Below are 16,325 nucleotides of genomic sequence, written 5' to 3'. Positions count from 1 at the left end.
TAAAACAGAAAATACAAACTTTTGAGCCGTAAGTGGGTTTTTGAAGAACAAAAAAAAAATGATGTTTTCAGGGGTGCAACACGAGAACTTCTCAGGAGGTCACCCATCCTAGTACTACTCTCGCCCAAGCACGCTTAACTGCAGAGTTCTGATGGGATCCAGTGGATTAGTACTGGTATGATCGCACCCGGAATGTTTGGTCCGCAATATTCATTTATAGAGAACGCGTGTGTCCTTCGTTTTCTCCCTCGGATCAACTAGGAACTTCTTATACGCTGCTTGTTAGTGACCATGGTGTTAACCCCTCAAGGGAAACGGAATAAATGACTCTTCAAAGAGTTAAAACAGAAAATACAAAATTTTGAGCCATAAGTGGATTTTTGAAGAACAAAAAAAAAAAATGATGTTTTCAGGGGTGCAACAGGAGGACTTCCCAGGAGGTCACCCATCCTAGTACTACTCTCGCCCAAACACGCTTAACTGCGGAGTTCTGATGGGATCCGGTGCATTAGTGCCGGTATGATCGCACCCGGAATGTTTGTTCCGCAATATTCATTTATAGCGAACGCGTGTGTCCTCCATTTTCTCCCTCGGATCAACTAGGAACTTCTTATTTGCTGCTTGTTAGTGACCACGGTGTTAACCCCTCAAGGGAAACAGAATAAATGTCTCTTTCAAGATTTAAAACAGAAAATACAAACTTTTGAGCCGTAAGTGGATTTTTGAAGAACAAAAAAAAAAAAAAATGATGTTTTTCAGGGGTGCAACACGAGGACTTCCCAAGAGGTCACCCAACCTAGTACTACTCTCGCCCAAGCACGCTTAACTGCGGAGTTCTGATGGGATCCGGTGCATTAGTGCTGGTATGATAGAACCCGGAATGTTTGGTCCGCAATATTCATTAATAGCAAACGCGTGCGTCCTCCTTTTTCTCCCTCGGATCAACTAGGAACTTCTTATTCGCTGCTTGTTAGTGACCACGGTGTTAACCCCTCAAGGGAAACAGAATAAATGTCTCTTTCAAGATTTAAAACAGAAAATACAAACTTTTGAGCCGTAAGTGGGTTTTTGAAAAACAAAAAAAAAAATGATGTTTTCAGGGGTGCAACACGAGGACTTCTCAGGAGGTCACCCATCCTAGTACTACTCTCGCCCAAGCACGCTTAACTGCAGAGTTCTGATGGGATCCGGTGGATTAGTATTGGTATGATCGCACCCGGAATGTTTGGTCCGCAATATTCATTTATAGAGAACGCGTGTGTCCTCCGTTTTCTCCCTCGGATCAACTAGGAACTTCTTATTCGCTGCTTGTTAGTGACCATGGTGTTAACCCCTCAAGGGAAACGGAATAAATGACTCTTCAAAGAGTTAAAACAGAAAATACAAAATTTTGAGCCATAAGTGGAATTTTGAAGAAGAAAAAAAAAAAAATGATGTTTTCAGGGGTGCAACAGGAGGACTTCCCAGGTGGTCACCCATCCTAGTACTACTCTCGCCCAAACGCGCTTAACTGCGGAGTTCTGATGGGATCCGGTGCATTAGTGCTGGTATGATCGCACCCGGAATGTTTGGACCGCAATATTCATTTATAGCGAACGCGTGTGTCCTCCTTTTTCTCCCTCGGATCAACTAGGAACTTCTTATTCGCTGCTTGTTAGTGACCACGGTGTTAACCCCTCAAGGGAAACAGAATAAATGTCTCTTTCAAGATTTAAAACAGAAAATACAAACTTTTGAGCCGTAAGTGGATTTTTGAAGAACAAAAAAAAAAAAAATGATGTTTTTCAGGGGTGCAACACGAGGACTTCCCAAGAGGTCACCCAACCTAGTACTACTCTCTCCCAAGCACGCTTAACTGCGGAGTTCAGATGGGATTCGCTGCATTAGTGCTGGTATGATAGAACCCGGAATGTTTGGTCCGCAATATTCATTAATAGCGAACGCGTGCGTCCTCCTTTTTCTCCCTCGGATCAACTAGGAACTTCTTATTCGCTGCTTGTTAGTGACCACGGTGTTAACCCCTCAAGGGAAACAGAATAAATGTCTCTTTCAAGATTTAAAACAGAAAATACAAACTTTTGAGCCGTAAGTGGGTTTTTGAAAAACAAAAAAAAAAATGATGTTTTCAGGGGTGCAACACGAGGACTTCTCAGGAGGTCACCCATCCTAGTACTACTCTCGCCCAAGCACGCTTAACTGCAGAGTTCTGATGGGATCCGGTGGATTAGTATTGGTATGATCGCACCCGGAATGTTTGGTCCGCAATATTCATTTATAGAGAACGCGTGTGTCCTCCGTTTTCTCCCTCGGATCAACTAGGAACTTCTTATTCGCTGCTTGTTAGTGACCATGGTGTTAAACCCTCAAGGGAAACGGAATAAATGACTCTTCAAAGAGTTAAAACAGAAAATACAAAATTTTGAGCCATAAGTGGATTTTTGAAGAACAAAAAAAAAAAATGATGTTTTCAGGGGTGCAACAGGAGGACTTCCCAGGAGGTCACCCATCCTAGCACTACTCTCGCCCAAACGCGCTTAACTGCGGAGTTCTGATGGGATCCGGTGCATTAGTGCTGGTATGATCGCACCCGGAATGTTTGGACCGCAATATTCATTTATAGCGAACGCGTGTGTCCTCCTTTTTCTCCCTCGGATCAACTAGGAACTTCTTATTCGCTGCTTGTTAGTGACCACGGTGTTAACCCCTAAAGGGAAACGGAATAAATGACTCTTTAATGATTTAAAACAGAAAATACAAACTTTTGAGACGTAAGTGGATTTTTGAAGAACAAAAAAAAAAAATGATGTTTTCAGGGGTGCAACACGAGGACTTCTCAGGAGGTCACCCATCCTAGTACTACTCTTGCCCAAGTACGCTTAACTGCAGGGTTCTGATGGGATCCGGTGCATTAGTGCTGGTATGATCGCACCCGGAATGTTCGGTCCGCAATATTCATTTATAGCGAACGCGTGTGTCCTCCCTTTTCTCCCTCGGATCAACTAGGAACTTCTTATTCGCTGCTTGTTAGTGAGCACGGTGTTAACCCCTCAAGGGAAACGGAATAAATGACTCTTTAAAAATTTAAAACAGAAAATACAAACTTTTGAGCCCTAAGTGGGTTTTTGAAGAACAGAAAAAAAAAAAAAATGATGTTTTCAGGGGTGCAACACGAGGACTTCCCAGGAGGTCACGCATCCTAGTACTACTCTCGCCCAAGCACGCTTAACTGCGGAGTTCTGATGGGATCCGGTGCATTAGTGCAGGTATGATCGCACCCGGAATGTTTGGTCCGCAATATTCATTTATAGCGAACGCGAGTGTACTCCCTTTTCTCCCTCGGATCGTCTAGGAACTTCTTATTCGCTGCTTGTTAGTGACCACGGTGTTAACCCCTCAAGGGAAACGGAATAAATGACTCTTTAAAGATTTAAAACAGAAAATACAAACTTTTGAGCCGTAAGTGGATTTTTGAAGAACATAAAAAAAAATGATGTTTTCAGGGGTGCAACACGGGGACTTCCCATGAGGTAACCCATCCTAGTACTACTCTCGCCCAAGCACGCTTAACTGCGGAGTTCTGATGGGATCCGGTGCATTAGTGCTGGTATGATCGCACCCGAAATGTTTGGTCTGCAATATTCATTTATAGTGAACGCGAGTTTCCTCCCTTTTCTCCCTCTGATCGACTAGGAACTTCTTATTCGCTGCTTGTTAGTGACCACGGTGTTAACCCCTCAAGGGAAACGGAATAAATGACTCTTTAAAGATTTAAAACAGAAAATACAAACTTTTGAGCCGTAAGTGGATTTTTGAAGAACAAAAAAAAAAAAAATGATGTTTTCAGGGGTGCAACACGAGGACTTCCCAGGAGGTGACCCATCCTAGTACTACTCTCGCCCAAAAACGCTTAACTGCGGAGTTCTGATGGGATCCGGTGCATTAGTGCTGGTTTGATCGCACCCGGAATGTTTGGTCCGCAATATTCATTTATAGCGAACGCGTGTGTCCTCCCTTTTCTCCCTCGGATCAACAAGGAACTTCTTATTCGCTGCTTGTTAGTGACCACGGTGTTAACACCTAAAGGGAAACGGAATAAATGACTCTTTAAGGATTTAAAACAGAAAATACAAACTTTTGAGCCGTAAGTGGATTTTTGAAGAACAAAAAAAAAAAATGATGTTTTCAGGGGTGCAACACGGGGACTTCCCATGAGGTAACCCATCCTAGTACTACTCTCGCCCAAGCACGCTTAACTGCGGAGTTCTGATGGGATCCGGTGCATTAGTGCTGGTATGATCGCACCCGAAATGTTTGGTCTGCAATATTCATTTATAGTGAACGCGAGTTTCCTCCCTTTTCTCCCTCTGATCGACTAGGAACTTCTTATTCGCTGCTTGTTAGTGACCACGGTGTTAACCCCTCAAGGGAAACGGAATAAATGACTCTTTAAAGATTTAAAACAGAAAATACAAACTTTTGAGCCGTAAGTGGATTTTTGAAGAACAAAAAAAAAAAATATGATGTTTTCAGGGGTGCAACACGAGGACATCCCAGGAGGTGACCCATCCTAGTACTACTCTCGCCCAAGAACGCTTAACTGCGGAGTTCTGATGGGATCCGGTGCATTAGTGCTGGTTTGATCGCACCCGGAATGTTTGGTCCGCAATATTCATTTATAGCGAACGCGTGTGTCCTCCCTTTTCTCCCTCGGATCAACAAGGAACTTCTTATTCGCTGCTTGTTAGTGACCACGGTGTTAACACCTAAAGGGAAACGGAATAAATGACTCTTTAAGGATTTAAAACAGAAAATACAAACTTTTGAGAAGTAAGTGGATTTTTGAAAAACAAAAAAAAAAAAAAAATGATGTTTTCAGGGTTGCCACACGAGGACTTCCCAGGAGGTCACCCATCCTAGTACTACTCTTGCCCAAGCACGCTTAACTGCGGAGTTCTGATGGGATCCGGTGCATTAGTGCTGGTATGATCACACCCAGAATGTTTGGTCTGCAATATTCATTTATAGCGAAAGCGTGTGTCCTCCCTTTTCTCCCTCGTATCAACTAGGAACTTCTTATTCGCTGCTTGTTAGTGACCACGGTGTTAACCCCTCAAGGGTAACAGAATAAATGACTCTTTAAAGATTTAAAAAAAAAAATACAAACTTTTGAGCCGTAAGTGGATTTTTCAAGAACAAAAAAAAAAAAAAAAAGATGTTTTCAGGGGTGCAACACGAGGACTTCCCAGGAGGTCACCCATCCTAGTACTACTCTCGCCCAAGCACGCATAACTGCGGAGCTCCGATGGGATCCGGTGCATTAGTGCTGGTATAATCGCACCCGGAATGTTTGGTCCGCAATATTCATTTATAGCGAACGCGTGTCTCCTCCCTTTTCTCCCACGAATCAACTAGGAACTTCTTATTCGCTGCTTGTTAGTGACCACGGTGTTAACCCCTCAAGGGAAACGGAATAAATGACTCTTTAAAGATTTAAAACAGAAAATACAAACTTTTGAGCCGTAAGTGGATTTTTGAAGAACAAAAAAAAAAAAATGATGTTTTCAGGGGTGCAAAACGGGGACTTCCCAGGAGGTAACCCATCCTAGTTCTACTCTCGCCCAAGCACGCTTAACTGCGGAGTTCTGATGGGATCCGGTGCATTAGTGCTGGTATGATCGCACCCGAAATGTTTGGTCTGCAATATTCATTTATAGTGAACGCGAGTTTCCTCCCTTTTCTCCCTCTGATCGACTAGGAACTTCTTATACGCTGCTTGTTAGTGACCACGGTGTTAACCCCTCACGGGAAACGGAATAAATGACTCTTTAAAGATTTAAAACAGAAAATACAAACTTTTGAGCCGTAAGTGGATTTTTGAAGAACAAAAAAAAAAAAAATGATGTTTTCAGGGGTGCAACACGAGGACTTCCCAGGAGGTGACCCATCCTAGTACTACTCTCGCCCAAAAACGCTTAACTGCGGAGTTCTGATGGGATCCGGTGCATTAGTGCTGGTTTGATCGCACCCGGAATGTTTGGTCCGCAATATTCATTTATAGCGAACGCGTGTGTCCTCCCTTTTCTCCCTCGGATCAACAAGGAACTTCTTATTCGCTGCTTGTTAGTGACCACGGTGTTAACACCTAAAGGGAAACGGAATAAATGACTCTTTAAGGATTTAAAACAGAAAATACAAACTTTTGAGCCGTAAGTGGATTTTTGAAGAACAAAAAAAAAAAATGATGTTTTCAGGGGTGCAACACGGGGACTTCCCATGAGGTAACCCATCCTAGTACTACTCTCGCCCAAGCACGCTTAACTGCGGAGTTCTGATGGGATCCGGTGCATTAGTGCTGGTATGATCGCACCCGAAATGTTTGGTCTGCAATATTCATTTATAGTGAACGCGAGTTTCCTCCCTTTTCTCCCTCTGATCGACTAGGAACTTCTTATTCGCTGCTTGTTAGTGACCACGGTGTTAACCCCTCAAGGGAAACGGAATAAATGACTCTTTAAAGATTTAAAACAGAAAATACAAACTTTTGAGCCGTAAGTGGATTTTTGAAGAACAAAAAAAAAAAATATGATGTTTTCAGGGGTGCAACACGAGGACTTCCCAGGAGGTGACCCATCCTAGTACTACTCTCGCCCAAGAACGCTTAACTGCGGAGTTCTGATGGGATCCGGTGCATTAGTGCTGGTTTGATCGCACCCGGAATGTTTGGTCCGCAATATTCATTTATAGCGAACGCGTGTGTCCTCCCTTTTCTCCCTCGGATCAACAAGGAACTTCTTATTCGCTGCTTGTTAGTGACCACGGTGTTAACACCTAAAGGGAAACGGAATAAATGACTCTTTAAGGATTTAAAACAGAAAATACAAACTTTTGAGAAGTAAGTGGATTTTTGAAAAACAAAAAAAAAAAAAAATGATGTTTTCAGGGTTGCCACACGAGGACTTCCCAGGAGGTCACCCATCCTAGTACTACTCTTGCCCAAGCACGCTTAACTGCGGAGTTCTGATGGGATCCGGTGCATTAGTGCTGGTATGATCACACCCAGAATGTTTGGTCTGCAATATTCATTTATAGCGAAAGCGTGTGTCCTCCCTTTTCTCCCTCGTATCAACTAGGAACTTCTTATTCGCTGCTTGTTAGTGACCACGGTGTTAACCCCTCAAGGGTAACAGAATAAATGACTCTTTAAAGATTTAAAAAAAAAAATACAAACTTTTGAGCCGTAAGTGGATTTTTCAAGAACAAAAAAAAAAAAAAAAGATGTTTTCAGGGGTGCAACACGAGGACTTCCCAGGAGGTCACCCATCCTAGTACTACTCTCGCCCAAGCACGCATAACTGCGGAGCTCCGATGGGATCCGGTGCATTAGTGCTGGTATAATCGCACCCGGAATGTTTGGTCCGCAATATTCATTTATAGCGAACGCGTGTCTCCTCCCTTTTCTCCCACGAATCAACTAGGAACTTCTTATTCGCTGCTTGTTAGTGACCACGGTGTTAACCCCTCAAGGGAAACGGAATAAATGACTCTTTAAAGATTTAAAACAGAAAATACAAACTTTTGAGCCGTAAGTGGATTTTTGAAGAACAAAAAAAAAAAAATGATGTTTTCAGGGGTGCAAAACGGGGACTTCCTAGGAGGTAACCCATCCTAGTTCTACTCTCGCCCAAGCACGCTTAACTGCGGAGTTCTGATGGGATCCGGTGCATTAGTGCTGGTATGATCGCACCCGAAATGTTTGGTCCGCAATATTCATTTATAGTGAACGCGAGTGTCCTCCCTTTTCTCCCTCTGATCGACTAGGAATCTCTTATTCGCTGCTTGTTAGAGACCACGGTGTTAACCCCTCAAGGGAAACGGAATAAATGACTCTTTAAAGATTTAAAACAGAAAATACAAACTTTTGAGCCGTAAGTGGATTTTTGAAGAACAAAAAAAAAAAAAATGATGTTTTCAGGGGTGCAATACGAGGACTTCCCGGGAGGTCACCCATCCTAGTACCACTCTCGCCCAAGCACGCTTAACTGCGGAGTTCTGATGGGATCCGGTGCATTAGTGCTGGTATGATCGCACCCGGAATGTTTTGTCCGCAATATTCATTTATAGCGAACGCGTGTGTCCTCCCTTTTCTCCCTCGGATCAACTAGGGACTTCTTATTCGCTGCTTGTTAGTGACCACGGTGTTAACCCCTCAAGGGAAACGGAATAAATGACACTCTAAAGATTTAAAACAGAAAATACAAACTTTTGAGCCGTAAGTGGATTTTTGAAGAACAAAAAAAAAAAAAATGATGTTTTCAGGGGTGCAACACGAGAACTTCCCAGGAGGTCACCCATCCTAGTACTACTCTCGCTGAAGTACGCTTAACTGCGGAGTTCTGATGGGATCCGGTGCATTAGTTCTGTTATGATCGTACTCGGAATGTTTGGTCCGCAATATTCATTTATAGCGAACGCGTGTTTCCTCCCTTTTCTCCCTCAGATCAACTAGGTACTTCTTATTCGCTGCTTGTTAGTGACCACGGTGTTAACCCCTCAAGGGAAACAGAATAAATGACTCTTTAAAGATTTAAAACAGAAAATACATACTTTTGAGACGTAAGTTGGTTTTTGAAGAAGAAAAAAAAAAAAGATGTTTTCAGGGGTGCAACACGAGGACTTCCCAGGAGGTCACCCATCCTAGTACTTCTCTCGCCCAAGCACGGTTAACTGCGGAGTTCTGATGGGATCCGGTACATTAGTGCTGGTATGATCTCACCCAGAATGTTTGGACCACAATATTCATTTATAGTGAACGCGTGTGTCGTCCCTTTTCTCCCTCGGATCAACTAGGAACTTCTTATTCGCTGCTTGTTAGTGACCACGTTGTTAACCCCTCAAGGGAAACAAAATAAATGACTCTTTAATGATTTAAAACAGAAAATACAAACTTTTGAGCCGTAAATGGATTTTTGAAGAACAAAAAAAAAAAAAAACACCTTTTGTTAAAAGATTCAATTGTGCCCTTAAACCCTGTTTTGATGAACAAAAAATTTAATATAAAAACACAATTTATTGATAAAATGATTGTTTTTTTATTTAGAGTTGTTTGTTTTATGAATTATTCTACTTTCTTTTTTAAACCAAAAATTAAACAAAACTAATCTTTAGTTCCTATTACACGATACAAATTATAAAATATCGGTCACATTTTTCAGCTGCCTCAACTTATTAAAACATATTATGCCCTTAAACCCGGTTTTGATAAACAAAAAATTGAATTTTAAAACACCATTTTATAGATGGAATGATTGTTTTTTATTCGGATTTGTTTGTATAATGAATTACTATGTAAATTATTCTACCCTTTTGACCAGGACAACCATAAAACAAAACTAAAGATCAAAATTTAAAAAAATAAAATAAAGAAAAGACGTTTCATAGAGTTGAACCTCTGACCAAGTGGCAAAAAAACCAACATTACCAAGACAAATTAACATACAATATGGATATCTTAATTTTTCTTAAACATTTCGTGAGACATAAAAGGAAGTAAACTTTTGAAGTTTCATGGGAGTATAATTAACAAATACATCAACAACAACGATTTTCAAACATCACTCACCCATTATATCAGTTTATTTTGTTTGAAAGAGCAAAATAAAACATGAACCTTTTGAAAAAAATGGTACTTAACATAGAATTAGTTTCCAAATCAGCATTTTTTTGAGAAATTATTCGCTGCTTGTTAATGACCACGGTGTTAACCCCTCAAGGGAAACGGAATAAATGACTCTTTAAAGATTTAAAACAGAAAATACAAACTTTTGAGCCGTAAGTGGATTTTTGAAGAACAAAAAAAAAAAAAATGTTGTTTTTAGGGGTGCTACACGAGGACTTCCCAAGAGGTCACCCATCCTAATACTACTCTCGCCCAAGCATGCTTATCTGCGGAGTTCTGATGGGATCCGGTGCATTAGTACTGGTATGATCGCACCCGGAATGTTTGGTCCGCAATATTCATTTATAGCAAACGCGTGTGTCCTCCCTTTTCTCCCTCGGATCAACAAGGAACTTCTTATTCGCTGCTTGTTAGAGACCACGGTGCTAACACCTAAAGGGAAACGGAATAAATGACTCTTTAATGATTTAAAACAGAAAATACAAAATTTTGAGCCGTAAGTGGATTTTTGAAGAACAAAAAAAAAAAAAAAAAGATGTTTTCAGGGGTGCAACACGAGGACTTCCCAGGAGGTCACCCATCCTAGTACTACTCTCGTCCAAGCACGCTTAACTGCGGAGCTCTGATGGGATCCGGTGCATTAGTGCTGGTATAATCGCACCCGGAATGTCTGGTCCGCAATATTCATTTATAGCGAACGCGTGTGTCCTCCCTTTCCTCCCACGAATCAACTAGGAACTTCTTATTCGCTGCTTGTTAGTGACCACGGTGTTAACCCCTCAAGGGAAACGGAATAAATGACTCTTTAAATATTTAAAACAGAAAATACAAACTTTTGAGCCCTAAGTGGGTTTTTGAAGAACAAAAAAAAAAATGATGTTTTCAGGGGTGCAACACGAGGACTTCCCAGGAGATCACGCATCCTAGTACTACTCTCGCCCAAGCACGCTTAACTGAAGAGTTCTGATGGGATCCGCTGCATTAGTGCTGGTATGATCGCCCCCGGAATGTTTGGTCCGCAATATTCATTTATAGCGAACGCGAGTGTCCTCCCTTTTCTCCCTCGGATCGACTAGGAACTTCTTATTCGCTGCTTGTTTGTGACCACGGTGTTAACCCCACAAGGGAAACGGAATAAATGACTCTTTAAAGATTTAAAACAGAAAATACAAACTTTTGAGCCGTAAGTGGAATTTTGAAGAACAAAAAAAAAAAAATGATGTTTTCAGGGGTGCAACAGGAGGACTTCCCAGGTGGTCACCCATCCTAGTACTACTCTCGCCCAAACGCGCTTAACTGCGGAGTTCTGATGGGATCCGGTGCATTAGTGCTGGTATGATCGCACCCGGAATGTTTGGACCGCAATATTCATTTATAGCGAACGCGTGTGTCCTCCTTTTTCTCCCTCGGATCAACTAGGAACTTCTTATTCGCTGCTTGTTAGTGACCACGGTGTTAACCCCTCAAGGGAAACAGAATAAATGTCTCTTTCAAGATTTAAAATAGAAAATACAAACTTTTGAGCCGTAAGTGGATTTTTGAAGAACAAAAAAAAAAAAATGATGTTTTTCAGGGGTGCAACACGAGGACTTCCCAAGAGGTCACCCAACCTAGTACTACTCTCTCCCAAGCACGCTTAACTGCGGAGTTCTGATGGGATTCGGTGCATTAGTGATGGTATGATAGAACCCGGAATGTTTGGTCCGCAATATTCATTAATAGCAAACGCGTGCGTCCTCCTTTTTCTCCCTCGGATCAACTAGGAACTTCTTATTCGCTGCTTGTTAGTGACCACGGTGTTAACCCCTCATAGGAAACAGAATAAATGTCTCTTTCAAGATTTAAAACAGAAAATACAAACTTTTGAGCCGTAAGTGGGTTTTTGAAAAACAAAAAAAAAAATGATGTTTTCAGGGGTGCAACACGAGGACTTCTCAGGAGGTCACCCATCCTAGTACTACTCTCGCCCAAGCACGCTTAACTGCAGAGTTCTGATGGGATCCGGTGGATTAGTACTGGTATGATCGCACCCGGAATGTTTGGTCCGCAATATTCATTTATAGAGAACGCGTGTGTCCTCCGTTTTCTCCCTCGGATCAACTAGGAACTTCTTATTCGCTGCTTGTTAGTGACCATGGTGTTAAACCCTCAAGGGAAACAGAATAAATGACTCTTCAAAGAGTTAAAACAGAAAATACAAAATTTTGAGCCATAAGTGGATTTTTGAAGAACAAAAAAAAAAAAATGATGTTTTCAGGGGTGCAACAGGAGGACTTCCCAGGAGGTCACCCATCCTAGCACTACTCTCGCCCAAACGCGCTTAACTGCGGAGTTCTGATGGGATCCGGTGCATTAGTGCTGGTATGATCGCACCCGGAATGTTTGGACCGCAATATTCATTTATAGCGAACGCGTGTGTCCTCCTTTTTCTCCCTCGGATCAACTAGGAACTTCTTATTCGCTGCTTGTTAGTGACCACGGTGTTAACCCCTAAAGGGAAACAGAATAAATGACTCTTTAATGATTTAAAACAGAAAATACAAACTTTTGAGACGTAAGTGGATTTTTGAAGAACAAAAAAAAAAAATGATGTTTTCAGGGGTGCAACACGAGGACTTCCCAGGAGGTCACCCATCCTAGTACTACTCTTGCCCAAGTACGCTTAACTGCAGGGTTCTGATGGGATCCGGTGCATTAGTGCTGGTATGATCGCACCCGGAATGTTCGGTCCGCAATATTCATTTATAGCGAACGCGTGTGTCCTCCCTTTTCTCCCTCGGATCAACTAGGAACTTCTAATTCGCTGCTTGTTAGTGAGCACGGTGTTAACCCCTCAAGGGAAACGGAATAAATGACTCTTTAAAGATTTAAAACAGAAAATACAAACTTTTGAGCCCTAAGTGGGTTTTTGAAGAACAGAAAAAAAAAAAAATTGATGTTTTCAGGGGTGCAACACGAGGACTTCCCAGGAGGTCACGCATCCTAGTACTACTCTCGCCCAAGCACGCTTAACTGCGGAGTTCTGATGGGATCCGGTGCATTAGTGAAGGTATGATCGCACCCGGAATGTTTGGTCCGCAATATTCATTTATAGCGAACGCGAGTGTACTCCCTTTTCTCCCTCGGATCGTCTAGGAACTTCTTATTCGCTGCTTGTTAGTGACCACGGTGTTAACCCCTCAAGGGAAACGGAATAAATGACTCTTTAAAGATTTAAAACAGAAAATACAAACTTTTGAGCCGTAAGTGGATTTTTGAAGAACAAAAAAAAAAAATGATGTTTTCAGGGGTGCAACACGGGGACTTCCCATGAGGTAACCCATCCTAGTACTACTCTCGCCCAAGCACGATTAACTGCGGAGTTCTGATGGGATCCGGTGCATTAGTGCTGGTATGATCGCACCCGAAATGTTTGGTCTGCAATATTCATTTATAGTGAACGCGAGTTTCCTCCCTTTTCTCCCTCTGATCGACTAGGAACTTCTTATTCGCTGCTTGTTAGTGACCACGGTGTTAACCCCTCAAGGTAAACGGAATAAATGACTCTTTAAAGATTTAAAACAGAAAATACAAACTTTTGAGCCGTAAGTGGATTTTTGAAGAACAAAAAAAAAAAAATATGATGTTTTCAGTGGTACAACACGAGGACTTCCCAGGAGGTGACCCATCCTAGTACTACTCTCGCCCAAGAACGCTTAACTGCGGAGTTCTGATGGGATCCGGTGCATTAGTGCTGGTTTGATCGCACCCGGAATGTTTGGTCCGCAATATTCATTTATAGCGAACGCGTGTGTCCTCCCTTTTCTCCCTCGGATCAACAAGGAACTTCTTATTCGCTGCTTGTTAGCGACCACGGTGTTAACACCTAAAGGGAAACGGAATAAATGACTCTTTAAGGATTTAAAACAGAAAATACAAACTTTTGAGCCGTAAGTGGATTTTTGAAGAACAAAAAAAAAAAATGATGTTTTCAGGGGTGCAACACGGGGACTTCCCATGAGGTAACCCATCCTAGTACTACTCTCGCCCAAGCACGCTTAACTGCGGAGTTCTGATGGGATCCGGTGCATTAGTGCTGGTATGATCGCATCCGAAATGTTTGGTCTGCAATATTCATTTATAGTGAACGCGAGTTTCCTCCCTTTTCTCCCTCTGATCGACTAGGAACTTCTTATTCGCTGCTTGTTAGTGACCACGGTGTTAACCCCTCAAGGGAAACGGAATAAATGACTCTTTAAAGATTTAAAACAGAAAATACAAACTTTTGAGCCGTAAGTGGATTTTTGAAGAACAAAAAAAAAAAAAATGATGTTTTCAGGGGTGCAACACGAGGACTTCCCAGGAGGTGACCCATCCTAGTACTACTCTCGCCCAAGAACGCTTAACTGCGGAGTTCTGATGGGATCCGGTGCATTAGTGCTGGTTTGATCGCACCCGGAATGTTTGGTCCGCAATATTCATTTATAGCGAACGCGTGTGTCCTCCCTTTTCTCCCTCGGATCAACAAGGAAATTCTTATTCGCTGCTTGTTAGTGACCACGGTGTTAACACCTAAAGGGAAACGGAATAAATGACTCTTTCAGGATTTAAAACAGAAAATACAAACTTTTGAGAAGTAAGTGGATTTTTGAAAAACAAAAAAAAAAAAAAAATGATGTTTTCAGGGTTGCCACACGAGGACTTCCCAGGAGGTCACCCATCCTAGTACTACTCTTGCCCAAGCACGCTTAACTGCGGAGTTCTGATGGGATCCGGTGCATTAGTGCTGGTATGATCACACCCAGAATGTTTGGTCTGCAATATTCATTTATAGCGAAAGCGTGTGTCCTCCCTTTTCTCCCTCGTATCAACTAGGAACTTCTTATTCGCCGCTTGTTAGTGACCACGGTGTTAACCCCTCAAGGGTAACAGAATAAATGACTCTTTAAAGATTTAAAAAAAAAAATACAAACTTTTGAGCCGTAAGTGGATTTTTCAAGAACAAAAAAAAAAAAAAAAAGATGTTTTCAGGGGTGCAACACGAGGACTTCCCAGGAGGTCACCCATCCTAGTACTACTCTCGCCCAAGCACGCATAACTGCGGAGCTCCGATGGGATCCGGTGCATTAGTGCTGGTATAATCGCACCCGGAATGTTTGGTCCGCAATATTCATTTATAGCGAACGCGTGTCTCCTCCCTTTTCTCCCACGAATCAACTAGGAACTTCTTATTCGCTGCTTGTTAGTGACCACGGTGTTAACCCCTCAAGGGAAACGGAATAAATGACTCTTTAAAGATTTAAAACAGAAAATACAAACTTTTGAGCCGTAAGTGGATTTTTGAAGAACAAAAAAAAAAAATGATGTTTTCAGGGGTGCAAAACGGGGACTTCCCAGGAGGTAACCCATCCTAGTTCTACTCTCGCCCAAGCACGCTTAACTGCGGAGTTCTGATGGGATCCGGTGCATTAGTGCTGGTATGATCGCACCCGAAATGTTTGGTCCGCAATATTCATTTATAGTGAACGCGAGTGTCCTCCCTTTTCTCCCTCTGATCGACTAGGAATCTCTTATTCGCTGCTTGTTAGAGACCACGGTGTTAACCCCTCAAGGGAAACGGAATAAATGACTCTTTAAAGATTTAAAACAGAAAATACAAACTTTTGAGCCGTAAGTGGATTTTTGAAGAACAAAAAAAAAAAATGATGTTTTCAGGGGTGCAAGACGAGGACTTCCCGGGAGGTCACCCATCCTAGTACCACTCTCGCCCAAGCACGCTTAACTGCGGAGTTCTGATGGGATCCGGTGCATTAGTGCTGGTATGATCGCACCCGGAATGTTTTGTCCGCAATATTCATTTATAGCGAACGCGTGTGTCCTCCCTTTTCTCCCTCGGATCAACTAGGGACTTCTTATTCGCTGCTTGTTAGTGACCACGGTGTTAACCCCTCAAGGGTAACAGAATAAATGACTCTTTAAAGATTTAAAAAAAAAAATACAAACTTTTGAGCCGTAAGTGGATTTTTGAAGAACAAAAAAAAAAAAAATGTTGTTTTTAGGGGTGCTACACGAGGACTTCCCAAGAGGTCACCCATCCTAATACTACTCTCGCCCAAGCATGCTTATCTGCGGAGTTCTGATGGGATCCGGTGCATTAGTACTGGTATGATCGCACCCGGAATGTTTGGTCCGCAATATTCATTTATAGCAAACGCGTGTGTCCTCCCTTTTCTCCCTCGGATCAACAAGGAACTTCTTATTCGCTGCTTGTTAGGGACCACGGTGCTAACACCTAAAGGGAAACGGAATAAATGACTCTATAATGATTTAAAACAGAAAATACAAAATTTTGAGCCGTAAGTGGATTTTTGAAGAACAAAAAAAAAAAAAAAAAAGATGTTTTCAGGGGTGCAACACGAGGACTTCCCAGGAGGTCACCCATCCTAGTACTACTCTCGCCCAAGCACGCTTAACTGCGGAGCTCTGATGGGATCCGGTGCATTAGTGCTGGTATAATCGCACCCGGAATGTCTGGTCCGCAATATTCATTTATAGCGAACGCGTGTGTCCTCCCTTTCCTCCCACGAATCAACTAGGAACTTCTTATTCGCTGCTTGTTAGTGACCACGGTGTTAACCCCTCAAGGGAAACGGAATAAACGACTCTTTAA

At 42.2% G+C, this 16,325-nt stretch overlaps 44 non-coding genes and 1 pseudogene across 44 annotated transcripts; all 45 read right to left on the bottom strand.

Annotated features, from left to right (window-relative positions):
• Nucleotides 1-70: 70 nt before the first annotated feature.
• LOC133787930 (5S ribosomal RNA) lies at nucleotides 71-189 on the bottom strand. The gene has a single exon (XR_009872917.1). It is a non-coding gene; the product is annotated as a 5S ribosomal RNA (ribosomal RNA).
• Nucleotides 190-412: 223 nt separating this feature from the next.
• Nucleotides 413-531, bottom strand: LOC133787987 (5S ribosomal RNA). Its single transcript, XR_009872971.1, has one exon. It is a non-coding gene; the product is annotated as a 5S ribosomal RNA (ribosomal RNA).
• A 227-nt stretch (nucleotides 532-758) lies between these two features.
• Nucleotides 759-877, bottom strand: LOC133786270 (5S ribosomal RNA). Its single transcript, XR_009871438.1, has one exon. It is a non-coding gene; the product is annotated as a 5S ribosomal RNA (ribosomal RNA).
• Nucleotides 878-1,099: 222 nt separating this feature from the next.
• Nucleotides 1,100-1,218, bottom strand: LOC133786341 (5S ribosomal RNA). The gene has a single exon (XR_009871505.1). It is a non-coding gene; the product is annotated as a 5S ribosomal RNA (ribosomal RNA).
• A 224-nt stretch (nucleotides 1,219-1,442) lies between these two features.
• Nucleotides 1,443-1,561, bottom strand: LOC133786420 (5S ribosomal RNA). The gene has a single exon (XR_009871582.1). It is a non-coding gene; the product is annotated as a 5S ribosomal RNA (ribosomal RNA).
• A 226-nt stretch (nucleotides 1,562-1,787) lies between these two features.
• Nucleotides 1,788-1,906, bottom strand: LOC133787080 (5S ribosomal RNA). The gene has a single exon (XR_009872211.1). It is a non-coding gene; the product is annotated as a 5S ribosomal RNA (ribosomal RNA).
• A 222-nt stretch (nucleotides 1,907-2,128) lies between these two features.
• Nucleotides 2,129-2,247, bottom strand: LOC133786340 (5S ribosomal RNA). The gene has a single exon (XR_009871504.1). It is a non-coding gene; the product is annotated as a 5S ribosomal RNA (ribosomal RNA).
• Nucleotides 2,248-2,470: 223 nt separating this feature from the next.
• LOC133786732 (5S ribosomal RNA) lies at nucleotides 2,471-2,589 on the bottom strand. The gene has a single exon (XR_009871877.1). It is a non-coding gene; the product is annotated as a 5S ribosomal RNA (ribosomal RNA).
• Nucleotides 2,590-2,812: 223 nt separating this feature from the next.
• Nucleotides 2,813-2,931, bottom strand: LOC133786625 (5S ribosomal RNA). Its single transcript, XR_009871774.1, has one exon. It is a non-coding gene; the product is annotated as a 5S ribosomal RNA (ribosomal RNA).
• A 227-nt stretch (nucleotides 2,932-3,158) lies between these two features.
• Nucleotides 3,159-3,277, bottom strand: LOC133787830 (5S ribosomal RNA). The gene has a single exon (XR_009872821.1). It is a non-coding gene; the product is annotated as a 5S ribosomal RNA (ribosomal RNA).
• A 222-nt stretch (nucleotides 3,278-3,499) lies between these two features.
• On the bottom strand, nucleotides 3,500-3,618 carry LOC133786310 (5S ribosomal RNA). The gene has a single exon (XR_009871476.1). It is a non-coding gene; the product is annotated as a 5S ribosomal RNA (ribosomal RNA).
• Nucleotides 3,619-3,843: 225 nt separating this feature from the next.
• Nucleotides 3,844-3,962, bottom strand: LOC133786345 (5S ribosomal RNA). Its single transcript, XR_009871509.1, has one exon. It is a non-coding gene; the product is annotated as a 5S ribosomal RNA (ribosomal RNA).
• A 223-nt stretch (nucleotides 3,963-4,185) lies between these two features.
• LOC133786299 (5S ribosomal RNA) lies at nucleotides 4,186-4,304 on the bottom strand. Its single transcript, XR_009871465.1, has one exon. It is a non-coding gene; the product is annotated as a 5S ribosomal RNA (ribosomal RNA).
• A 225-nt stretch (nucleotides 4,305-4,529) lies between these two features.
• LOC133786555 (5S ribosomal RNA) lies at nucleotides 4,530-4,648 on the bottom strand. Its single transcript, XR_009871709.1, has one exon. It is a non-coding gene; the product is annotated as a 5S ribosomal RNA (ribosomal RNA).
• A 227-nt stretch (nucleotides 4,649-4,875) lies between these two features.
• LOC133786279 (5S ribosomal RNA) lies at nucleotides 4,876-4,994 on the bottom strand. The gene has a single exon (XR_009871447.1). It is a non-coding gene; the product is annotated as a 5S ribosomal RNA (ribosomal RNA).
• Nucleotides 4,995-5,221: 227 nt separating this feature from the next.
• On the bottom strand, nucleotides 5,222-5,340 carry LOC133788134 (5S ribosomal RNA). The gene has a single exon (XR_009873110.1). It is a non-coding gene; the product is annotated as a 5S ribosomal RNA (ribosomal RNA).
• A 224-nt stretch (nucleotides 5,341-5,564) lies between these two features.
• LOC133786360 (5S ribosomal RNA) lies at nucleotides 5,565-5,683 on the bottom strand. The gene has a single exon (XR_009871524.1). It is a non-coding gene; the product is annotated as a 5S ribosomal RNA (ribosomal RNA).
• Nucleotides 5,684-5,908: 225 nt separating this feature from the next.
• LOC133786344 (5S ribosomal RNA) lies at nucleotides 5,909-6,027 on the bottom strand. The gene has a single exon (XR_009871508.1). It is a non-coding gene; the product is annotated as a 5S ribosomal RNA (ribosomal RNA).
• A 223-nt stretch (nucleotides 6,028-6,250) lies between these two features.
• On the bottom strand, nucleotides 6,251-6,369 carry LOC133786287 (5S ribosomal RNA). Its single transcript, XR_009871454.1, has one exon. It is a non-coding gene; the product is annotated as a 5S ribosomal RNA (ribosomal RNA).
• A 225-nt stretch (nucleotides 6,370-6,594) lies between these two features.
• LOC133787976 (5S ribosomal RNA) lies at nucleotides 6,595-6,713 on the bottom strand. The gene has a single exon (XR_009872961.1). It is a non-coding gene; the product is annotated as a 5S ribosomal RNA (ribosomal RNA).
• Nucleotides 6,714-6,939: 226 nt separating this feature from the next.
• LOC133786278 (5S ribosomal RNA) lies at nucleotides 6,940-7,058 on the bottom strand. Its single transcript, XR_009871446.1, has one exon. It is a non-coding gene; the product is annotated as a 5S ribosomal RNA (ribosomal RNA).
• A 226-nt stretch (nucleotides 7,059-7,284) lies between these two features.
• Nucleotides 7,285-7,403, bottom strand: LOC133788133 (5S ribosomal RNA). Its single transcript, XR_009873109.1, has one exon. It is a non-coding gene; the product is annotated as a 5S ribosomal RNA (ribosomal RNA).
• A 224-nt stretch (nucleotides 7,404-7,627) lies between these two features.
• On the bottom strand, nucleotides 7,628-7,746 carry LOC133786570 (5S ribosomal RNA). Its single transcript, XR_009871723.1, has one exon. It is a non-coding gene; the product is annotated as a 5S ribosomal RNA (ribosomal RNA).
• A 225-nt stretch (nucleotides 7,747-7,971) lies between these two features.
• On the bottom strand, nucleotides 7,972-8,090 carry LOC133786474 (5S ribosomal RNA). Its single transcript, XR_009871633.1, has one exon. It is a non-coding gene; the product is annotated as a 5S ribosomal RNA (ribosomal RNA).
• Nucleotides 8,091-8,315: 225 nt separating this feature from the next.
• Nucleotides 8,316-8,434, bottom strand: LOC133786963 (5S ribosomal RNA). Its single transcript, XR_009872100.1, has one exon. It is a non-coding gene; the product is annotated as a 5S ribosomal RNA (ribosomal RNA).
• Nucleotides 8,435-8,656: 222 nt separating this feature from the next.
• LOC133786307 (5S ribosomal RNA) lies at nucleotides 8,657-8,775 on the bottom strand. Its single transcript, XR_009871473.1, has one exon. It is a non-coding gene; the product is annotated as a 5S ribosomal RNA (ribosomal RNA).
• Nucleotides 8,776-9,874: 1,099 nt separating this feature from the next.
• On the bottom strand, nucleotides 9,875-9,993 carry LOC133786681 (5S ribosomal RNA). The gene has a single exon (XR_009871826.1). It is a non-coding gene; the product is annotated as a 5S ribosomal RNA (ribosomal RNA).
• A 227-nt stretch (nucleotides 9,994-10,220) lies between these two features.
• On the bottom strand, nucleotides 10,221-10,339 carry LOC133787531 (5S ribosomal RNA). Its single transcript, XR_009872548.1, has one exon. It is a non-coding gene; the product is annotated as a 5S ribosomal RNA (ribosomal RNA).
• Nucleotides 10,340-10,561: 222 nt separating this feature from the next.
• On the bottom strand, nucleotides 10,562-10,680 carry LOC133786869 (5S ribosomal RNA). The gene has a single exon (XR_009872010.1). It is a non-coding gene; the product is annotated as a 5S ribosomal RNA (ribosomal RNA).
• A 224-nt stretch (nucleotides 10,681-10,904) lies between these two features.
• Nucleotides 10,905-11,023, bottom strand: LOC133786419 (5S ribosomal RNA). Its single transcript, XR_009871581.1, has one exon. It is a non-coding gene; the product is annotated as a 5S ribosomal RNA (ribosomal RNA).
• Nucleotides 11,024-11,248: 225 nt separating this feature from the next.
• Nucleotides 11,249-11,367, bottom strand: LOC133787092 (5S ribosomal RNA; annotated as a pseudogene).
• Nucleotides 11,368-11,589: 222 nt separating this feature from the next.
• Nucleotides 11,590-11,708, bottom strand: LOC133787864 (5S ribosomal RNA). Its single transcript, XR_009872853.1, has one exon. It is a non-coding gene; the product is annotated as a 5S ribosomal RNA (ribosomal RNA).
• Nucleotides 11,709-11,932: 224 nt separating this feature from the next.
• LOC133786731 (5S ribosomal RNA) lies at nucleotides 11,933-12,051 on the bottom strand. Its single transcript, XR_009871875.1, has one exon. It is a non-coding gene; the product is annotated as a 5S ribosomal RNA (ribosomal RNA).
• A 223-nt stretch (nucleotides 12,052-12,274) lies between these two features.
• On the bottom strand, nucleotides 12,275-12,393 carry LOC133786572 (5S ribosomal RNA). The gene has a single exon (XR_009871725.1). It is a non-coding gene; the product is annotated as a 5S ribosomal RNA (ribosomal RNA).
• Nucleotides 12,394-12,620: 227 nt separating this feature from the next.
• LOC133786362 (5S ribosomal RNA) lies at nucleotides 12,621-12,739 on the bottom strand. The gene has a single exon (XR_009871526.1). It is a non-coding gene; the product is annotated as a 5S ribosomal RNA (ribosomal RNA).
• Nucleotides 12,740-12,962: 223 nt separating this feature from the next.
• On the bottom strand, nucleotides 12,963-13,081 carry LOC133787483 (5S ribosomal RNA). Its single transcript, XR_009872503.1, has one exon. It is a non-coding gene; the product is annotated as a 5S ribosomal RNA (ribosomal RNA).
• A 226-nt stretch (nucleotides 13,082-13,307) lies between these two features.
• LOC133786645 (5S ribosomal RNA) lies at nucleotides 13,308-13,426 on the bottom strand. The gene has a single exon (XR_009871793.1). It is a non-coding gene; the product is annotated as a 5S ribosomal RNA (ribosomal RNA).
• Nucleotides 13,427-13,649: 223 nt separating this feature from the next.
• Nucleotides 13,650-13,768, bottom strand: LOC133787249 (5S ribosomal RNA). Its single transcript, XR_009872280.1, has one exon. It is a non-coding gene; the product is annotated as a 5S ribosomal RNA (ribosomal RNA).
• Nucleotides 13,769-13,993: 225 nt separating this feature from the next.
• LOC133787975 (5S ribosomal RNA) lies at nucleotides 13,994-14,112 on the bottom strand. Its single transcript, XR_009872960.1, has one exon. It is a non-coding gene; the product is annotated as a 5S ribosomal RNA (ribosomal RNA).
• Nucleotides 14,113-14,339: 227 nt separating this feature from the next.
• LOC133786277 (5S ribosomal RNA) lies at nucleotides 14,340-14,458 on the bottom strand. The gene has a single exon (XR_009871445.1). It is a non-coding gene; the product is annotated as a 5S ribosomal RNA (ribosomal RNA).
• A 227-nt stretch (nucleotides 14,459-14,685) lies between these two features.
• On the bottom strand, nucleotides 14,686-14,804 carry LOC133788132 (5S ribosomal RNA). Its single transcript, XR_009873108.1, has one exon. It is a non-coding gene; the product is annotated as a 5S ribosomal RNA (ribosomal RNA).
• Nucleotides 14,805-15,027: 223 nt separating this feature from the next.
• Nucleotides 15,028-15,146, bottom strand: LOC133786359 (5S ribosomal RNA). The gene has a single exon (XR_009871523.1). It is a non-coding gene; the product is annotated as a 5S ribosomal RNA (ribosomal RNA).
• A 223-nt stretch (nucleotides 15,147-15,369) lies between these two features.
• LOC133787876 (5S ribosomal RNA) lies at nucleotides 15,370-15,488 on the bottom strand. The gene has a single exon (XR_009872865.1). It is a non-coding gene; the product is annotated as a 5S ribosomal RNA (ribosomal RNA).
• Nucleotides 15,489-15,713: 225 nt separating this feature from the next.
• Nucleotides 15,714-15,832, bottom strand: LOC133786679 (5S ribosomal RNA). Its single transcript, XR_009871825.1, has one exon. It is a non-coding gene; the product is annotated as a 5S ribosomal RNA (ribosomal RNA).
• A 228-nt stretch (nucleotides 15,833-16,060) lies between these two features.
• LOC133786805 (5S ribosomal RNA) lies at nucleotides 16,061-16,179 on the bottom strand. Its single transcript, XR_009871947.1, has one exon. It is a non-coding gene; the product is annotated as a 5S ribosomal RNA (ribosomal RNA).
• Nucleotides 16,180-16,325: the final 146 nt, after the last annotated feature.

This window comes from Humulus lupulus, chromosome 6, assembly GCF_963169125.1.
Source record: "Humulus lupulus chromosome 6, drHumLupu1.1, whole genome shotgun sequence".
NCBI classification, from domain to species: Eukaryota; Viridiplantae; Streptophyta; class Magnoliopsida; order Rosales; family Cannabaceae; genus Humulus; species Humulus lupulus.
Note: the sequence above shows the minus strand (reverse complement) of the source record. Positions and strands in the feature narration are given on the sequence as shown.